General features: G+C 35.8%; 1 long non-coding RNA gene across 1 annotated transcript in view; it reads right to left on the reverse strand.

The window, feature by feature from the left end:
• Window positions 1-5,912: 5,912 nt before the first annotated feature.
• Window positions 5,913-18,927, reverse strand: part of LOC123621608 — a 117,181-nt gene continuing 104,166 nt past the window's right edge. Inside the window, exons 2-3 of the long non-coding RNA XR_006729197.1 lie at window positions 16,026-16,101; window positions 5,913-5,930 (exon numbers count right to left, since the gene is read on the reverse strand). This is a non-coding gene — a long non-coding RNA (uncharacterized LOC123621608). The remainder of the gene's footprint in view (window positions 5,931-16,025; window positions 16,102-18,927) is intronic.

Here is an 18,927-nt window from a genome sequence, read left to right on the forward strand (position 1 = left end):
AACGTAATTTTCAGATAAAACACATGCAGAGAGATTATCTTATAAGTTCTTATAGATTTTCCTATACATATCCAGAGTACAACTGATTTAGACTTCTGGATACTATTTGGAAATAAGGGCATTGCAGATGTAGTTAGTCCAGGTGAGGTCATTCATACTGGATTTGGGTGGGCCTTAAATCTACTGACTGATTTTTTATAAGAGGGGAGGACACACAGAGATGCAGAGAGGCAAACACCAGGTGAAGATGAAGGAGGAGACTGGCGCCAAGCAGCTACAAGCCAAGGAATGCCAAGGACGGCCAGCAACCACCAAGAGCCAGGCAAAAGGTATAGAGTTCTCTGTCAAGCCTGTAAAAAGAAGCAACTTAACTAACACTTTGATTTTGGGCTTCTAGCCTTCAGAACAGTAAGGGGATAAATTCCTCTGTTTTAAGCCTCTATGTGGTAATTTGTTGCGATAGCCCCAGGAAACTAATACACTCATAAATCTTTCTTTTTGCATGCGTATAAAAATTTAGGCTATGCTCCACAGCAGGCCAAGGCTGAGACTTGGCCTCAGAGCAATTACAGGCCTCAAATAAATTAGTCAAACCACCTTCAGCTCTTGTACAAGGATCATTAAATCTCATGTTACTACATAGAGTGAATATCTATTGCTAAAGGAAAGCACCAACATTTTCTTTTACTAGTTGATTAACTTATTATGAATTATTGTCATATTATTCTTCTCATGACACCATCCCCTGGTGTAACACTGTTAAAACAACCCCATAACATTTACCCAATAGAGTAGAATCCTGTGTTTGGTAGTTCATGCCTGTTCCGCACATCATCGTGAACTATTGTTTTGGATGCTCTTACACCAAATCCCAGCTTAATGTTGTTTGTTCATGGGTCTAATCTTAAAAAGGAAAAAGGATTTCAAGTTGGTGTGCAATACCTAGTCTCTTGTAGGTTCTGATTTTTTTTTTTTTTTGAACCAGAAGCCAAATAAATGAAATGACAAACATGTGGCCCTTTCTGGCGCATGTCAAATCACTAAAATAAAAGGGTAAATATATACATTAATGATCAATATGTTTTTATTTTTTTATTTTTTCCCATCACCTCACATATTTATCATTTTTTTGTGATGAGAATATTTATGATCCACTCTTAGCAGTTTTCAGGTATAAAATACGTTATTATTACTATAGTCACCGTGCTGTACAATAGATGTCCAGAACTTCTTCATCCTAACTGAAGCTTTTTACCCTTTGATCAACATCTCCCCACTTTCCCCCTTCCATGCTCAGCCCCTGGTAACCACCGTTCTACTCTTTGCTTTTATGAGTTTAGCTTTTTTAGATTCCTCATATAATATGCAGTATTCACCTTTCTGTGACTACCTTATTTCACTTAGCATAATGTCCTTTAGGTTCATCCACATCACAAATGACAGAAGTGTCTTTTTATGGCTGAATAGTATTCCACCGTGTATATGTACCACACTTCTTTATTGATACATTCATTAATGGACACTTAGGTAGATTCCACATCTTGACTCTTATGAATAATGCTGGAATGAACATAGTAGTGCATATATCTCTGCAATTTGTTTTTAGAATAATGCATTCTTTGAGATGCTATAGAAGCAAAGAGGTCTCTTGACCTACTCAGCTACTCTTTAAAACTGAGCAACAACTATTTAATGCCACCTAAAATAATTGCTGTCATTAAGTTGAGGTTCCCAATAACAGAAATAGAACAAAAGGTAGCATGCTACACAGTGGATACCACAAAAATATTTTAAAAATACCTTATAAATACTTCAGAAAGACTATAGAAATATTTTAGCAGGTTACCACACTAAACAGGCTTTGTATAGTAATAACAACAATGACAAAAAAAGAAGAGTTCTATGAAGAAATTAAAGTCTTCTATTATGGGCATAAAAAATGTGGCTTCTCCAATTTTTAGAAGAAACACTGGAATGATTGAACCATAAGATCCATGAAAATAAGACTTCACAACAGCCAGAATTGCCACTGAGTAGCACCAGAAAAAAACAAACAAATGAACAAAGACCAAACAAACAAAAAACTTTCACAGTAAGGTGCTCATATAGTAGTAATAGTCACTGGGTGCCGGTCAGGTGGGGGGGTGTGGGAGATAAACTCACAACCAATGGAAGCGGGGTGCGCTGTATGGGGGAAGGGCACACTTTAGCCCTGGCTTGGACAAGGCAAAAGCATTACATGTAACCAAAATATTTGTACCCCCATAATATCCAGAATTAAAATAAATAAATAAATTAAGATAAAAAAACTTTCAAATGTTCACTTGCCAAAAATCCTTCATGAAGGAAACCATCATAGTAGAGGCACAGTGGCTGCAATATTTAATAAACATGATGGGAAAACTTTTTTTAAGTAACAGAGAATGGGCAATTCATACCTCCTCTGCAACTAATATAATTATAGGAAAACAATAAAAGTGAGACATGGACAGGAACCCACCCTTAAGGATACTTTCAGCATCTTCAAACAGATTTTGTACAATTGGTTCTTTCTGTGGCTTATAAATATGGACTAGTAATAGTATGTGTCTTTTCTGGATGGTTTGGATCATTTCCCTGTTCAATAAATCATAGCATTCACAGAACTAAAAATAAGTAAACAAACAAATAAAGTTTGTTTCCTACCTGGGACACTGCAACTTTTCTATCCAATCACATGGGATCACATTTAACTGGAATAGTTACTCTTGAATTAAGCAAGGCTTTGCCATGATTCAGAAACTCCACTCACCTAATCACTCCCAAACTTTAGACAATTAGAAGGAATCTTAGCAGAAATGGAAAGTTATATTTTAGGAAGGTTCTTAAACTGAGGTTATCTAGAGAGCATCAGGATGCAAGAGGATCTGCTAACTTTGCCAGCTAACCCAAGAATCTCAGAATAAGCCAATGGCAACATGAAGTAGATAACTTCTGCTCAAAACCACTTCTGTTCAAATAAAAGTATCCTATTGCTTATTATATGTTTTATTATACTTTTCCTCTTTACTGATTAAACATTGGCACTTCTGACATGGCCTATTTTTCTATGATTACTAACAAAAATGACTTATCTAAGTTTTACCTGAGACAATCATTGCTCTAACTCTGTACTTCAGATCTTCCAGCCATTTTTAGAGCAACCAATTAAAACAATAACAACGATATAAAGATATGGCACACTCACCTTACCAATAATGACACACTTTAGACAATATGTAAATGAAGGGAAACATTCTTATACTAGAAAAACTGCAAGCTGCAAACATGACTATTACAACAACACTCAGAGACACTATACCTGAAGTGGCTGAGGTTCCGTGCTCTTCAATGTCAAACCAGAATGAAGGCTAATTATTCTGTAGGACTACTAATTAATTAGATTGACTTAAAATTTAAGACTCTCCAATGCCTTCAGTAAATAATGTCTTTCTACAAAGAGTCTAAAAGAATAAAACCCATGCTGAGGAAAAAACCAAAATAATAATAATAATAACAATACCTGATGAGACAGACTCCTAAGGATATCAGTCCCAGTAATGGATCTGAAGAAATGGAAGTGGTCTTCAAAAAATGTGACCCTTAATTTGGCTGGTGTGGTAATAACATAGCCCAACTCCTGTGGGCACAGCAAACTGGTTAAATATTCTTAGTTCAAGCAGCGTGGATAATGGAAGAGTATTGCAGTATCTTTGGGTCAGTGAGTACTCACTCTGCACCATTTCTGACACTTTATGTTGACCCAGATTAACACCATAAAACGAGATAAAATGTGGAGAATACTCAGTGGAAACTACAAAGCCTTAAAAACATGTGTTAGAAATTAACAAAGATTAAAAAATAGATTAACAGATCAACATAGGATGCCAAAACAAGAAGAAAAAATACATTAAGAAAAAGGAAAAAATATGAAAAGTGAAATTCAATGAAATATGTCTTTATGTACTTTTTCTGTATACTCTATATAACAGTAAGAATGATAGGTTTAAGTACCTAATTAAAATTAGTTTCATTTCTATCAAATTTTTTTGCTCATCTGTTTTGCTTTCTGCATGGATTCTTTTTTGTGGCAAAGAGATCAAACTTTCTGAGATCTTGAATGAGAATTAAATGGAAAAGATAGACATGAAGCATATTAAGAAAGAGAAATGACATAAAACTGTTTAAAAAAAAAGGATCACGCACATGTTTTTTGCATGCCATACCGATTCTTAATTCATATGGTCCCAGAGGTAAGTTTTGCTCAGTGGGAGAGTATTAATCCAAAAGTTGGTTCAAATCAGAGAAGCTGACATATAACTAACCTTAGAGCTATTTGGGAGAACAATGATGCCCCACTGCAGCATGCAATTTAAGATCATAGTTGTTCTTGGAGTATTTCGATTATTGAATCCCCAGAACATATTTTCACCAAGATGAGATAATGATGCATTAAAAATAACTTAAAATGACATGAAGATTTCTACCTGATGTTTAACTGGTGAGATAAGCTTTGAAAAATGATATAACCTCTTCAGAAAATATGTTTTGTTATCAAACTCTCCGTAGTTGTCTGTAGGCTACTGACATCGTTCTGTTCATACCAAATACTCTGGGTCTTATCAACTTCCTCAGAAACTCATACCCTACAGTTTAGTCCACAATCATATAAGGGGTTGAATCCTGATTCTGGGTAAGAAATTGAGTATATGCATAAAACCAAATTCTTTCTCTCTCTTTCTCTCTCTTTCCCCCTCTTCCCATAGCTAGGGAAGAAAACTGGGGAACTTCAGATTAAACTTGGGTTTTAGCAGCAACAAATTAGGGAAGCTCAGCTGCAGCCTCTAAAATTCATCATGATCATGGCAAGGGGCCATGATTGGCTTTGGGGTATTTAAAAATGTCTGTGCCATCCAGGGTGTTTAGAAGAAAATGTCTACCACTGGTCGAACTTAGTCAATATTCTAAAGTTCCCTTCTACTCTCAGAAAAGCTCTGCAGGAAAACTAAGGGTCCTTCAAAGTCTAACGTTCTCTTTTAGGGTTTATCACCCACAAAGCAGGCTACAGTTGAGAAAGTAACTTGCTAATCAGAAGACAAATTATTAAATTAAGGAGAAATTGAAGTGCAGATCCTAACAGGGGAAGGACTCAAATCTAAAAAGAAACATATTAGGGACACAGAGAAAAACCTTGGACAGCTGTTTTTGAAAAATGTTCAGGGAGTCTCATTAGAAAAGATTTTCAACAAACTCAGGTTAGAAAGGATAGCAGAGAGTCATTACTTCAACTCACTTGGGAAACCAATGAACTTTGGAAAATGCAGTTCTTTAATTGTGAAACAACTACAATAAAGAACTCGATCCAAACAGACATATTGATCAATCTATTCCAGAATTGATGCTTCAGGAAAACGCCCTGAATGTCACTGGTGTGAATCACAATGAGGCACTTAAAATGAGGCAGTTCATTGAGAGTTATTTTATAAAAATAACATAAAAGATGAGTAAGAGTTACTGTTTCAATCTGAAAAATAAACCTTTGTCAACCAAAGCACGGTAACGGTATGTTTTTAAAAAATCCGTCTTGAGTATGTAATTTTCCACCCAGAATATGACAGATGGCTTTACTTAAATAAGTGATTGCACCATGTGAGATAATAGTTGGAATACTATTTCTCTGGGAGCAGCTACACAGTTCTGCAGTTCCACGTATCAGAGGATTTCACCTTCGGAGGACATGAGGATGAATTGACTAACAGTCATTATGTTTCCAAGATATACACGATACTGCTGACGACTTTATACGGATGCATAAAACCATTAAGATGAAGGTTTATGGCAGTCATAGACGAAGACGTTTCTAGGTCAGGCCCAAATTTCCATTGTCGAGCCTTACCATCTTCTGGATGAAGCTGTAAGTAATAAGATACACATAGAAACAAAGGGAAAGTCAGAGATTTTAGTCCATTCCTTTTTTTTTTTCCCCTCTTCAAGTTTGGTTCCTTATCAGCTTGTGCAAAGCTGCTGGAAAGTAACAGAGATTTTGCTGCCAGGTCTGAACTGCAGGGGTGGAATTGGCAGTAGTAAAACCAAAAAGATTGAGCAAATAAAAGATAATATAGATTGTCTCCTGTTGTGTCTGTTTTCAAATTACTGTGTTTAAATGAACTTCTTTTTTAGCAAACTGTCTTCAGTCTCTCTCTTCTTGGCTTCCAGTGACCTTTCACTGATTTTCTATCTCTTTTTGTGTCTCAAAGCATCTGAAACTCTGGTCTTTTTTCTCAAAGGCTTCATGAAAATAAATTTAACATAGACTTTTTGGATAAGCAACTTGATCAGGATTTATGAACTATTTGGGCAACAAAATGTAATTTTGACATTTTGCCTTGATTTGATACATTTGCTAAAATACAAATAATTAAGAAAAAGGGGATTAAAAGGCAAATTGTAAATTGAGTACATTTCACCTATAGAGAAGTATGCTAATACTGAAATCAGATCGGCTTTTCATGTGGTCTGTGATACCAATTTCAGTTTGTTAGAGTCACTTCTCAGAGTAATAGGATTCCTCTCCCCTACCCCCAAAATTGGTTTGATAAGAAGCAACTTGCTTTCAAATGAAGAGAAAAACAGCACTCAGGAAGAAGGAAACGCTTAATCATAGCAATTCTTCTAAGTCAAACAGTATGGAGTTGCAAATAATTTACTGTTCTGATCAACTAAAAATTGTAATTTCATATGGTTCAACCCAATAGGTGTTTATAATAGAATAGGCAGAGAAACACGACGAATTTATTACACTGCCTGGCTGTCATAGGTGCTGCTTCATAGCTTTGATGCTGCCTGTTCTTTAACTGGATTGTCAATCAAAGAGCTACATCAATCCTAAAGTATCGCAGTCGAATAATTATGATACCCTATGAAGCCCCCATATTAGGAACTTTTGTTTCTGCGTATATTCCTTGACTCATTTCCTAAATAATTCTGTGTAGGAAACACTTCAGAGAAAATGCAATTATTTAATAATTTGTCATTTTTTATCTTGTTTTAAGATATAAAAATATTATAGGTATATTGGAAGCCTTCTTCCCACCCTTTCTCACTATCCTTTCTCTACCTTCATCCTAATCATCAACTACTAACATGAAGTTGGCATATCTCTTTTTCAACCATTACCTCGTAATTTTACACATTTATACAATGATATTGTTTTCTGTGTTTTAATATTACATGTAAATTGTATGTTATTATGATTTACTGATGATTTCAAGAACTGTTCATGCTGAAATGGGATCTTGTCCCTCCTCAGCTCTCAACGCAGCAATCCCTGTAGAAACCAGAGTTGCTGCAGTACATGCAAGTCCTCAGTGTGATTTTTGAGCTAATTCTCCAGTCCCCTCCCCTACCATTTCCCCCTTAACACACTGGGCTTGAGCAATGCCAGCCGATTGGCCTTGGTATTTTTTTGTTCTCTTCTCTGCAATGCTTTTTCTAAAAATAAATTTTATTGTGTATGTATAAGATATACAACATGACGTTATGGGACACAGAAATAGTAAAATCGTTACAATAGTTAAGCAAATTAACATATCCAATCTCTCACAGTTGACCTTTTTCTTTCTTTTTTTTTTTTTTTGAGGCAGAAACAGCTAAATTCCACCTGGAATACTTTTAAAACAGATTCATAACATTGTTTAGCACCTGTCATACTTTGGCTTCATTGATTGATTGACTTATTGCATCCCACAGGAATGTAAGTCCAAAGAAGGATGAAACTGTTTGGAGGGGTGAATGGCTCTGCATATAATGTCTAGGGCAATACCTGGCACAGTAAGACTGAATGAATAAATGAATTCTCTCAACTTTCGTGTATTTGCAAGTACCTTTTTCTCCAAAGCAGTTTTGCTGGATTTAAAATTGTGGGTTAGCTGTATTTGCTTTCACTAGTTTGAGAACGTCATTCTATTGTCTTCTGCCTTCAGTATTTTTTCAGATCAGAAATTAGCTAAATTTCTTATTTTTGTTCTCCTGTATGTGATGAGTCAAGTTTATTTTATTGCTTTCAAGATTATCTGTTTGTCTTTCATGGGTTTAATTATGATGTAGGCTCTAGATGTGGCTCTCTTTTCGTTTATCATACTTAATGGTTATTGAGCTCCTACATCCACAGATTAATATTTTTCATTACTCTGGGGGAAGTTTTGCTAATATTTATTTGATTTTTTTCTCCCTTTGTCTCCCTTATCTCCTTTTGGAACTGTGATTACACATCAGTATGTTTGGCTTTGTTCCACAAGTCTCTGAAGCTCTGTTAATTTTACTTCAATTCTGTTTTCCCTCTATTCTTAAAATTCCATAATCTCAGTATTTATCTTCAAATTCACTGATTTATGTTTCTGTAATCTCAAATCTGCTGTTGTACACATCTAGTGAATTTTTCATTTTGATTATTGTTCTTTTGAATTCTAACATTTCCTTTTGATTCTTTTACATAGTTTCTGTTACTCTATTGAGATTTAATATTTGGTAAGTTATTGTCATCTTTTTCCTCTTCTTTGAATATTATTTTTTAAAAAATTCCTTGAATGTATTTAAAATAGCTATTTTGAAATCTTTGTCTGCTAAGTCCAACATCTGAGTCTACCCAAAATTAATTTCTATTGACTGTTTTTCTTTCTGAGTATAGATTACATTTTTTGCATGTTGTGTTTCTGTATTGATATTGGACATCTTATATAATATATTTTAGCAATCTTGATTCCAGTACTTTTTTCGGAGTTTTGTTTTGTTTTTTTTAACTTGCCTAGATTTAAGCTTTGGCATCTCCTCCCATGTGGTGCTTGGCTCCTGATGTCTTAACTCAGTTGTTTTATTCTTGTTTTTAATTTTAGATTGGCTACCTAATGGTTTTGCTCTGTGTCTGTACAGATTAGTGGCCAATCAGTTATTTGGGCAGAAGTTGTGCTCAAACACCTGAGTCAGTAAGGCTTTCATCCACTGCTGGTCTGCCTAAGTCATGTTGGTGGGTACATTCAGAACATATCTATTTCTGAAGTCTCTTTTGGCTTTTCTCTTCTGCCAGGCTCTCTTAGGTCTCCCTGCTTATGTACAAAACTACTCACACCCAACTGACACAACAAAATCAAGGCCAGCAAAGCTTCAGATCTCCTCCATTCATTTCCAGTTTGTCACCTTCAGCTGACAATGCTATAGGATTTTTCCTTCCATCCTAAACCACCCCCCTTAGGACTAAAGTTTCTTGTTTTCATGTCCAAACACATGTTGGTAAAACCATTATTCTCACCAACTGACTTACGGGTTGGGGATGGCAAGAAGTCCACAAATTTCCAATGTTTTTACCCAAAGCCCTAGCTGTTTTTAAAAAATAAACATGCCATTTTTGGTCCAACTTTGGTCAATCTCCAGAGCCCTGAAATGATTGCTTTTGACGAATACATCAATTTTATATTTGGGGGGAAATCAATTTCCTGATCTTGTCACACATCATAGCAACAAGTCATAGTTAACAATATAACTTTAAAATTATTTCTGGTGCTCAATTCTAAAAACTAACACATATGTATGTATGTATCACTATTTTATATAAAAGAAAACTGAGCTCAGATAAAGTATGCTCTACATTATACATGACTTAAGTTGATTAAGTGGTGAAACCAAATGCGAAGTCGTATTTTCTGAATCCAAATACAGTTGACCTTTGAAAAACATGGGTTTGAACTGCACAGGTCTACTTATATGTGGATTTTTCCCATAAATACAATCGGTCCACCGTATCGCTGTCTTCCTCACCCACGTTGGAAAATAACAGTATTTGTGGAATGTGAAACCAGTGTATAGGAAGAGCTGACTTTTGTGTCTGCAGAGCCAGATACCAAGGGATGACTGTACTATGCTTCTTACATTATAAATGTTCCCTTTCAAGTACAATCCCAATTAGAGACACATCTGAAACTAACTAATTATTTAATAGTAACGGTGATTCAATGGAGTAGATGGAGATTCCCAAAAAGCAGACAAAACTCTTATATTGCCAACTGATTGTTATGGCTTAAAGACAAATGTAGACGCTTATATAGGAAAAGGTTAGCAATCTCTCCTTTTTATTTGTCATTTACTTGCATATCCATAAAGACATTACTTCATTTGTCTTTTTCTATCTACTTCGCTTATCTCTACAAAAAATTAGAGCCATAAGTAAATTAAAAACTAGGTCTTCATGAGGAAATGTTCAATACTAAATCAGGAGAAAGAAGAAATAGAATACAAAGCCACTTGAGCCAGTGGCTTCACTGATAATTAGTAAACACGAATATAAACTTGCCAGTAGATTCCAGGGTTCAGCCCAAATACATAGTAAATAGATAGAGACATACTATGTGCTAACCACTGTGCTACATATGATCAGAACCACAGACAATGAGACTAAGTGTCTGCTTTGATGCCCCTTGGTCTACTGGAAGTTCTGGAAATACAGGACAGTGGACTTGTCAATTATTCTATGTTATCTAATATTATTTTGCGTAGTAAATAAAATCTTTTGGCTAATTTTTCAGCCATCTTCATTTTTAGAGGGACCTAATGAAAAAACATTTAAAAATAAGTTCCAGGTTCTTTAAAGGAGTGAAATAAAACACATATTTATTCTTGCTATTCTGTATCCTTCTTATCTATTTTATAAAAGAGCTTGATCTCTCAAGGTTATGGGGTACATGAATATCAAATAATTACATAAAAATTTTACACTCCATACTAAATATGAACACTTGCACAGTTACATGTTACTTGAACATAAAATCGCTCAACAGGAAGTAGAGAGATGGAAAATTCATATAAATATGTATGTCTTAATTTAGGGTATGAATTCAAGTCAATAAAATGCTGAACTAAATGTTTATGTTTATTTTAGTACTCTTTGCAAACCACTCCCTTTTTATAGTGAGCTCTTTCAAGATTTTTCTCAAGTAACTATTGCCATAACAACTAAGAAATTTGGAAATATGTGTTTCTTTAGACTTGCTGATAATGTTGCAGGGGGAATGCTTTATTAAACATCATTGGTGTATAGGATGAAAACAAGAGTTTTCATCCAGAACAAGAGTGGCAGGTAGGCTTATAGACTGTGAGAGAATAAAGAGATGATTTGGCCAAAGTTCAGCCCCTTGGCTCAGCCTTGAACTTGAAGCACTGTAAAGGTAGCCCACTTCATCCCTGATGTGTTGCTTCTACACATTTGGCAATGCACTAATTTACATTGACTCTGAACACCTGTTCCTGATGAACTGTAGTTTACAGCTTTGCAGACATCTTCTCTCTCATTTTTCATCAGATAAAAAAGCTGCAGCCTGAGTCCCAATGTCACTTTAGTGGTGGGCTGAGTCATTGATTAATATGTTTGCCCCAAAGTTTACATATGATAGCGTAAACTTTTTTAGCTCTCATTAGAAAATATTTTTATCTCTCATTAGAAAACCAGCTGTGTTTTCTTTCTTAACAGTTTTATTTGAGTATAATTGAGTGTTAAAAGCTCCACATATTTCATGTGTACAAATTGATGAGTTTGGACATATACCTATACCCACCAGACCATCACCACAATCGAGGTAATAGATACATCTAACATCTCTACAAGTTCCTGTGTGTGTGTGTGTGTGTGTGTGTGTGTGTGTGTGTAAGAATACATAGCATGAGATCTACACTTTAAGCAAATTTTTAAGTGCAAAATACAATATTGCTAACTATAGGTGCTGTGTTATCCAGTAGATCTCTAGAACTTATTCATCTTGCATAACTGAAATTTTATACCAGTTAAACAACAACATCCCATTTTCCCCTCCTCTTATGCGGGTAACCACTGTTCTATCCAAACCAGAGGTATTTTCAGTTGTGGTTGCAAACTGTGACAAAGGTGAAAGGTATGAAACCACATTGGATCCCAAGACATTTGAGCCCCATATATAACATATTCTGCTGATACGGAGCACAGATGACGTACAGCTCATTGTGCCAGACACATGCCATGCTCCATAATTGTTAGCTTTTATTCTTATCACCAATAAACTCTTTTTAGGCTTTAAATTTTCTTCAGGTACTACCCGCAGTAAATCTTGTACTTCTAAAAAAAAAAAGTGTTATTGTGCTCTAACTACTCCACATCACCTACTTCTAATAAGATATTTGCAGGTGAAGACTGTGTGCTGCCTGACACAGAGTAAGGAACTCAAGTACCTTTACTAATATCCACGGCAGTTACTATGAGTAGAAGCTTACCATTAATTTTCAAGATTTTTAAAACTACAGGACAGTTGACATAAAATTTTCTTAAATACTGCAAGTATTCAGTCTGCAAGTTCTGTATACCTAATCTTGTAGTTGGTAAATTTAATTCTCAGCATGAGCTGTGTATTTCATTTGCATTAGAAATATTTTTAAAAATTCTTTTCATCAATGAGATTTTCATAAATTATCAGAATATTATAATTATTTGGGAATATTCACACTAATGTGTGTTTATACATGTAGGTATAGTATAATGTCATAGGTATATAATTTAATAAATAACAAATATGAGATAAACAGAAATGTAGGCTTTGCCACCTTGACTGAATAAATCAATATTAATTGTAGGCACTTTGAGTATAGGGATGGAGTTTTTTTTTTTTTTATTTTATCTTGTCGTCTTGGGGAACCTAGCACACTCTGTGCACAAAGTAGACTCCCCAATAAACATTGTCTTAAATAATGATGAATAAGGACATGAATATATACATATTCACCATTGATAAAGAGGTAAAGTAGATTTTACCATGAGTTTAGACATTTGAAAACATATTTTATTATTTTAATTTAGAAAAGAATAATGTAATGCTAACAAAAATATTTTTATCTTTTTTTCTATTTCAGCATATTATGGGGCTACAAAAGTTTAGGTTATGTATATTGCCCTTGCCCCTCCACCTCCCCCCACCCCGAGTCAGAGCTTCAAGCGTGTCCATTCCCCAGACAGTGCGCATCGCACTCATTATGTAGGTATATACCCATCCCCTCCCCCCATGCACATCTGCCCGACACCCAGTTGGTGTTATTCCCAAATGTGCACTTAGGTGATGATCAGGGAAACCAATTTGTTGGTGAGTACATGTGGTTCTTATTTTTCCATTCTTGGGATACTTCACTTAGTAGAATGGGTTCCAGCTCTATCCAGGAGAACATAAGAGATTCTGTATCGCCATTATTTCTTATAGCTAAGTAATACTCCATGGTATACATATACCACATTTTACTAATCCACTCATGTATTGATGGGCATTTGGATTGTTTCCACATCTTTGTGATTGTGAATTGTGCTGCTATAAACATTCAGGTTATACACACAAATCAGAGGCATTCATGTATACCAATAACAGTCAAATGGAGAACCAAATTAAGGACTCAATACCCTTCCACAATAGCAACAAAGAAAATAAAATACCTAGGAATATATTTAACTAAGGAGGTAAAGGACCTCTACAGGGCGAACTATGAAACACTGAGGAAGGAAATCGCAGAGCACGTAACAAGGTGGAAAACCATACCATGCTCGTGGATCAGAAGAATCAACATTGTTAAAATGCCTATACTACCCAAAGTGATCTACAGATTCAATGCAATCTCTATTAAATTACCAACATCATTTTTCACAGATACAGAAAAAATAATTTTACGCTTTGTATGGAACCAGAGAAGACCCTGTTTAGCAAAAGCAATTTTAGGCAATACGAACAAAATGGGAGGTATTAATTTACCAGAATTCAAACTATACTACAAGGCTGTGGTTATTAAAACTGCATGGTATTGGCACAAGTGCAGGGACACAGACCAGTGGAACAGAACAGAAAATCCAGATATAAAACCATCCTCATATAGCCATCTAATCTTTGACAAAGCAGGCAAAAACATACTCTGGGGAAAAGAATCCTTATTCAATAAAAGGTGCTGGGAAAACTGGATAGCCACATGTAGAAGACTGAAACAGGACCCATACCTTTCACCTCTCACAAAAATCAAATCACGATGGTAACAGGCTTAAACCTTAGATGTGTAACTATTAGAATTCTAGAAGAAAATGTGGGAAAGACTCTTATAGACATTGGCCTAGGCAAAGAATTTATGAAGAAGGCCCCAAAGGCAATCACAGCAACAACAAAAATAAATAAATGGGACCTGATTAAATTAAAAAGCTTCTGCACAGCCAAAGAAACAGTCACCAGAGCAAACAGACAACCTACAGAATGGGAAAAAATTTTCACATGCTACACATCCGGTAAAGGACTGATAACTAGAATCTATTTAGAACTCAGGAAAATCAGCAAGAAAAAATCAAACAACCCTATCAAAAAGTAGGCAAAGGACATGAATAGAAATTTTTCAAAAGAAGATAGAAAAATGGCCAAAAAACATATGAAAAAATGCTCAACATCTCTAATCATCAGGGAAATGCAAATCAAAACCACAATGAGATATCACTTAACTCCAGTGAGAATGGCCTTTATCAAAAAGTCCCAAAACAATACATGTTGGCGTGGATCCGGAGAGACAGGAACACTCATACGCTGCTGGTGGGACTGCAAACTAGTGCAACCCCTGTGGAAAGCAATATGGAGATACCTTAAACAGATACAAGTAGACCTACCATTTGATCCAGCAATCCCATTATTGGGCATCTATCTAAAAGAACAAAAATATTTTTAAAAGGTCTACATCACAGCATCAAAAAGCATACTTGATGAAATTACCCAAAAGAATCCACTATCATGTACTTAAACCTACTTTGAAATTATCCTTAGGTAAGTACTAGTTTATTTCATCTTCATTCATGGATGGATGATAATGTTATAGCATCAGTGAGCTAGAAATAGAAATAGATTCTTCTTGGTATCTGTCTTGATGTAGAGGATTTTTGACAACATTCAAAAAAAACTTTCAAGCATCCCTCAGCTGTAGGTAGAGTTGGAAACACTCCCAAGAGCATAAGGTTAATTCTTATGATCCCGATACTCTAATAAGACAAGGTATTGCTCTTCCTTCCTTTCTTCATTCATTGAATCGTTCATTTATTCACATCTTCTGTTAGCCATTAGTTTGTTTAATAAAAGTAACTTATTTAAGGAATATTTGTCTGGTGCCTACTATCATAGGCACTAAAGAGTCAGAAGTGAATAAGATAGAGTTCTTGCCCTCAAAGAGCCTACAGTTAGGAGAAATATATTTATAAACATGCAGTTACAACTCAAAATGGAAATGTACTAATAGTAATATACACACTGTATTTTTCAAAGGCAAAAAGAAAACCAAGTCAGCTTTGAGGATAAAAGACAAAAGATGAGTGTGGGTGGTCAGTGAAGCCTTCCTTGAGATTATCAGCTCTATTTAAGAGTCAGAATCCCTTTCCAAGAGGTCCTTAAGAAGAGGGTGAAACTAACCTTGTAGACATGAAGAGATCACTTCTCTTCTCCAAACTCTACTTTCTGCATCAGTAAAGTATCAAAGTCAGACATGATCTCTGGATTTGCTGCTATTCTATCCTGTCATTCTAGAACAGCAGGGAAGCAGAAAAACATCCATCACCTCTCTTCTCCTAACAGTCTCCAAACTGTCACATACTGTTTTACTGCCATAGGGGGCTGAAGAAGTCTCCCTCCAAAAGCCTGAGTCTCCAAGGTAATTTTAAAGAGGTAGCATGTGGTTTGTACACACACTTGTAACAATAATTATAACAAGCACAGCCAAATTCAAATGAGGGAGGTGGGAAATAATCAGAATGTGCACAGAGGGAAACCTTACACAGAGGGAAAAGGGTATCCTGTCAGCAAGGGTGTCTCTCGTGGTGTAGCTGAAAGAGCGTAGACAACAATCTACAGGTGCACGCGGTGGGAGTCACTGGGGGAAACCGGGAGGGGGTGTAATGACAGTTCTGAATCAATGTGAGGCTCATGCTGGAGCATACTCACCCATCTGGTAGGCTGTGGCATATTCTTGTCATCAGCGCTTTCTCAGAGCACAGGCTTTTTCACTCACCAAGAGCCCCTGTAGGAGAACCAACAATGAAAAGAAAATTAAGAGATGGAGAAGTTAACAAGGCATATGTTCTTTCAATTGGAAGCTCGGTTCTTTTTTCTTATTAGCAACACTGATTCAATATTTGTGTAAGGAACAAAATATTTAAGTGTGTTCTATCATCTATCTATCTATCAATCATCTATCTTTCTTTATCAAATCTTATAGGAAATTGGAAAAATTAAACAAACTTTCAAGATCATATCTTCCAAACTTCTCTTTTACCAATAGTGCTCTCCTAAAAAATGTTCATTTGTGCTGTACTAAAATAATTTTATTTGGCTTCAAATCAGGTGGCAAAATTATTACATTCAATAACTTTAAAACTAAGCTAATTTTGAGTGCACAGTGAATCAGGATGACATCACATAGCTCGTTTCAATAAAACAACTGAGGTCAGACGAAGGTGCAGTCAATTACAGAACTATGTGTTTTAGTTCATTAATAGTTGTCCTTTCTGGAATTCTAAGGATAGTTACCAGAAAAATATGTGCGTGCGTGTGTGTGTGTGTGTGTGTGTGTGTGTGTGTGTGTGTTTGGACATTAATATTATCATCTTGTAAGTAGGAGTGGAGAGAAGCAGAGTGAAGTTAGCTGAACTGTCATGGCAGAAGTCCGTGTTTATTACCTATAAGCCCTGTATGTGTGATGGCGATTGTGCAAACTGCTTTAAAAAAAGCAAAGGGAAAGACACATTAAAAGACCAAATGCAATGTTATTTTTAACATCTATGTTAAAGATAGTGACACCCCTTAGTAGAAATCCAGTTTGTCCTCTGTGGTGATAAAAATAAAATCTGTTTTTAAAAATCTGTAATGTCTTCAATGATTCATGTTTTCATCCATTCATTTGTTCATTCGTTTAACAAATAGTTACTGAGACCCTGCTATGTTTCAGGCATGACTTGAATCACTGAGCTCTTGACCATAGAGACAAAGATCCTTGCTTCAAGGACTTTATCATCTAATGAGAAAACAGACATATTTTCAGACCATTACAATAAATCTGATAAATGCAAAAATGGAGATATGCATAAGTTGCAATAGAAGAGAGAGGATGGAGCGCCTAGGACAGTACTGGAGTGGAGGAGGACAGGAAAACTTTGACAGGAAGCCTCGCTTGGATTCACACTCTAGAGGGGATATTTCTTGGTGGCTGCATTTCGGAAGTGGAGCTCACATGTCTGATAGAGGGATCACCATGTGCAAAGAAATAGCAGAATGAGAGCATGGGTCAAAATCAGAGAAGTTCAAATGGTTTGATATAAAGGAGACAGACAGAGGAGAGAGGACTGATTTAAATAGGTAGGACACAAAGATTAAAGGAACTTGTGTTTTTCTAAAGAGTTCACATTTATAGTATAGGGTATAGGAGGCTATTAAATAATTTTGACAAAAGGAGTGAGATCATTAAATTTAGCTTTAGAAAGACTACCATACTAGTTTTCTAGTGCTGTTGTACCAAGCTAACATAAATGGAATGGCTTAAAACAACAGAAATTTATCCTCTCATAATTCCGGAGACCGAAACTTTGAAATTAACACATTGACAGGATTGGTTCCTTCCTGGGGGTTCAGAGGGAAAAATCTGTTACACGTCTCTCTCCTTGCTTCTGGTGGATGCAGACAATCCTTGATGTTTCCTTGACTTGTGTCAGCATAACTCCAGACTCCACCTCTGCCATCACACGGAATTCTCCCTATGTGTTCTGGGTCTGTGTCCAAATTTCTCTCCTCTTATAAGGACACCAGTCATATTGGATTAGGACCCTACCTCGATTCATAATTACCTCATTTTAACTTGATTATAACTACAAAGACTCTATTTCCAAATAAGATCACTTTCACAGGTTCTAGGGGTTCAAACTGGAACATATCTTTTGGGGAGACATGATTCAACCTACACAACCACTACTGGAGCAAACCAGTAGATGGGTGATAGGGAGAAAAGGCTAGAGTCAGGTATACCAATGAGGAGGCTTTTGTAGCCTGGATAGGAATTACTGAGAGCCTCCACTAAAGCAACAACCATGGGAATGATAATATAGATGTCTGGAGTGATAATCAAGATTTGATGACTAATTTAATATTCAGAATAAAGATGGGGACATAAGTAAGACAGTTATTGTTCCTGGGCATACCAGAGCCAAAAATAAACATTTGCCTTATAAAGACCCATTTAAAAAAATTCTCCATTTTTACCACTTTATTATAATTGGGCTTTTCCATTAAAAACTCCTACAATGGCATGATCCTCACGTTCCTTTATAACACCTTTTTTAAAAGGCACCTCCTCACGTGAGTTGCCTTTCACCTTTCCTATCATCCCTATAGTTTCTCACCCTGAATCCTGAATTATTTCTTCTGAAATAGTGAAGTGCATAAAGTCACCGGGGAAATTTGTTAAAATGAACATTTTTGTCCCACCTCCAAATATTCTAAATAATTAATTCTAGAGTTGCAATCAGGACATGGCCCTATAATCAAAATGCATATGCTCCTTAGTGACACTAAGAAAACCAGTCCACATACTTTCAATGTTAGAGTGTGACTCTCTCATTTATCAAATGCATGGCTTATTTTTTCACTAAACGTAAGGGCAGGGGGTCATATTAAATCTCATTCATTATGAGGATTTTGATCTGTATCAATTCAGAGATGTCCTTCAGTTCCATTGAACTCTTATCTCTTGCAATGCCCAATCTTACTTCCCAATTTTAATAGATATTAAGTCCCACAGTCTCACCCATTTTACTTAGTGCACGTCATGCACTTCAGGATGTTTCAAGTAGCTTTT

Source organism: Lemur catta, chromosome 16, assembly GCF_020740605.2.
Source record: "Lemur catta isolate mLemCat1 chromosome 16, mLemCat1.pri, whole genome shotgun sequence".
Taxonomy (NCBI): Eukaryota; Metazoa; Chordata; class Mammalia; order Primates; family Lemuridae; genus Lemur; species Lemur catta.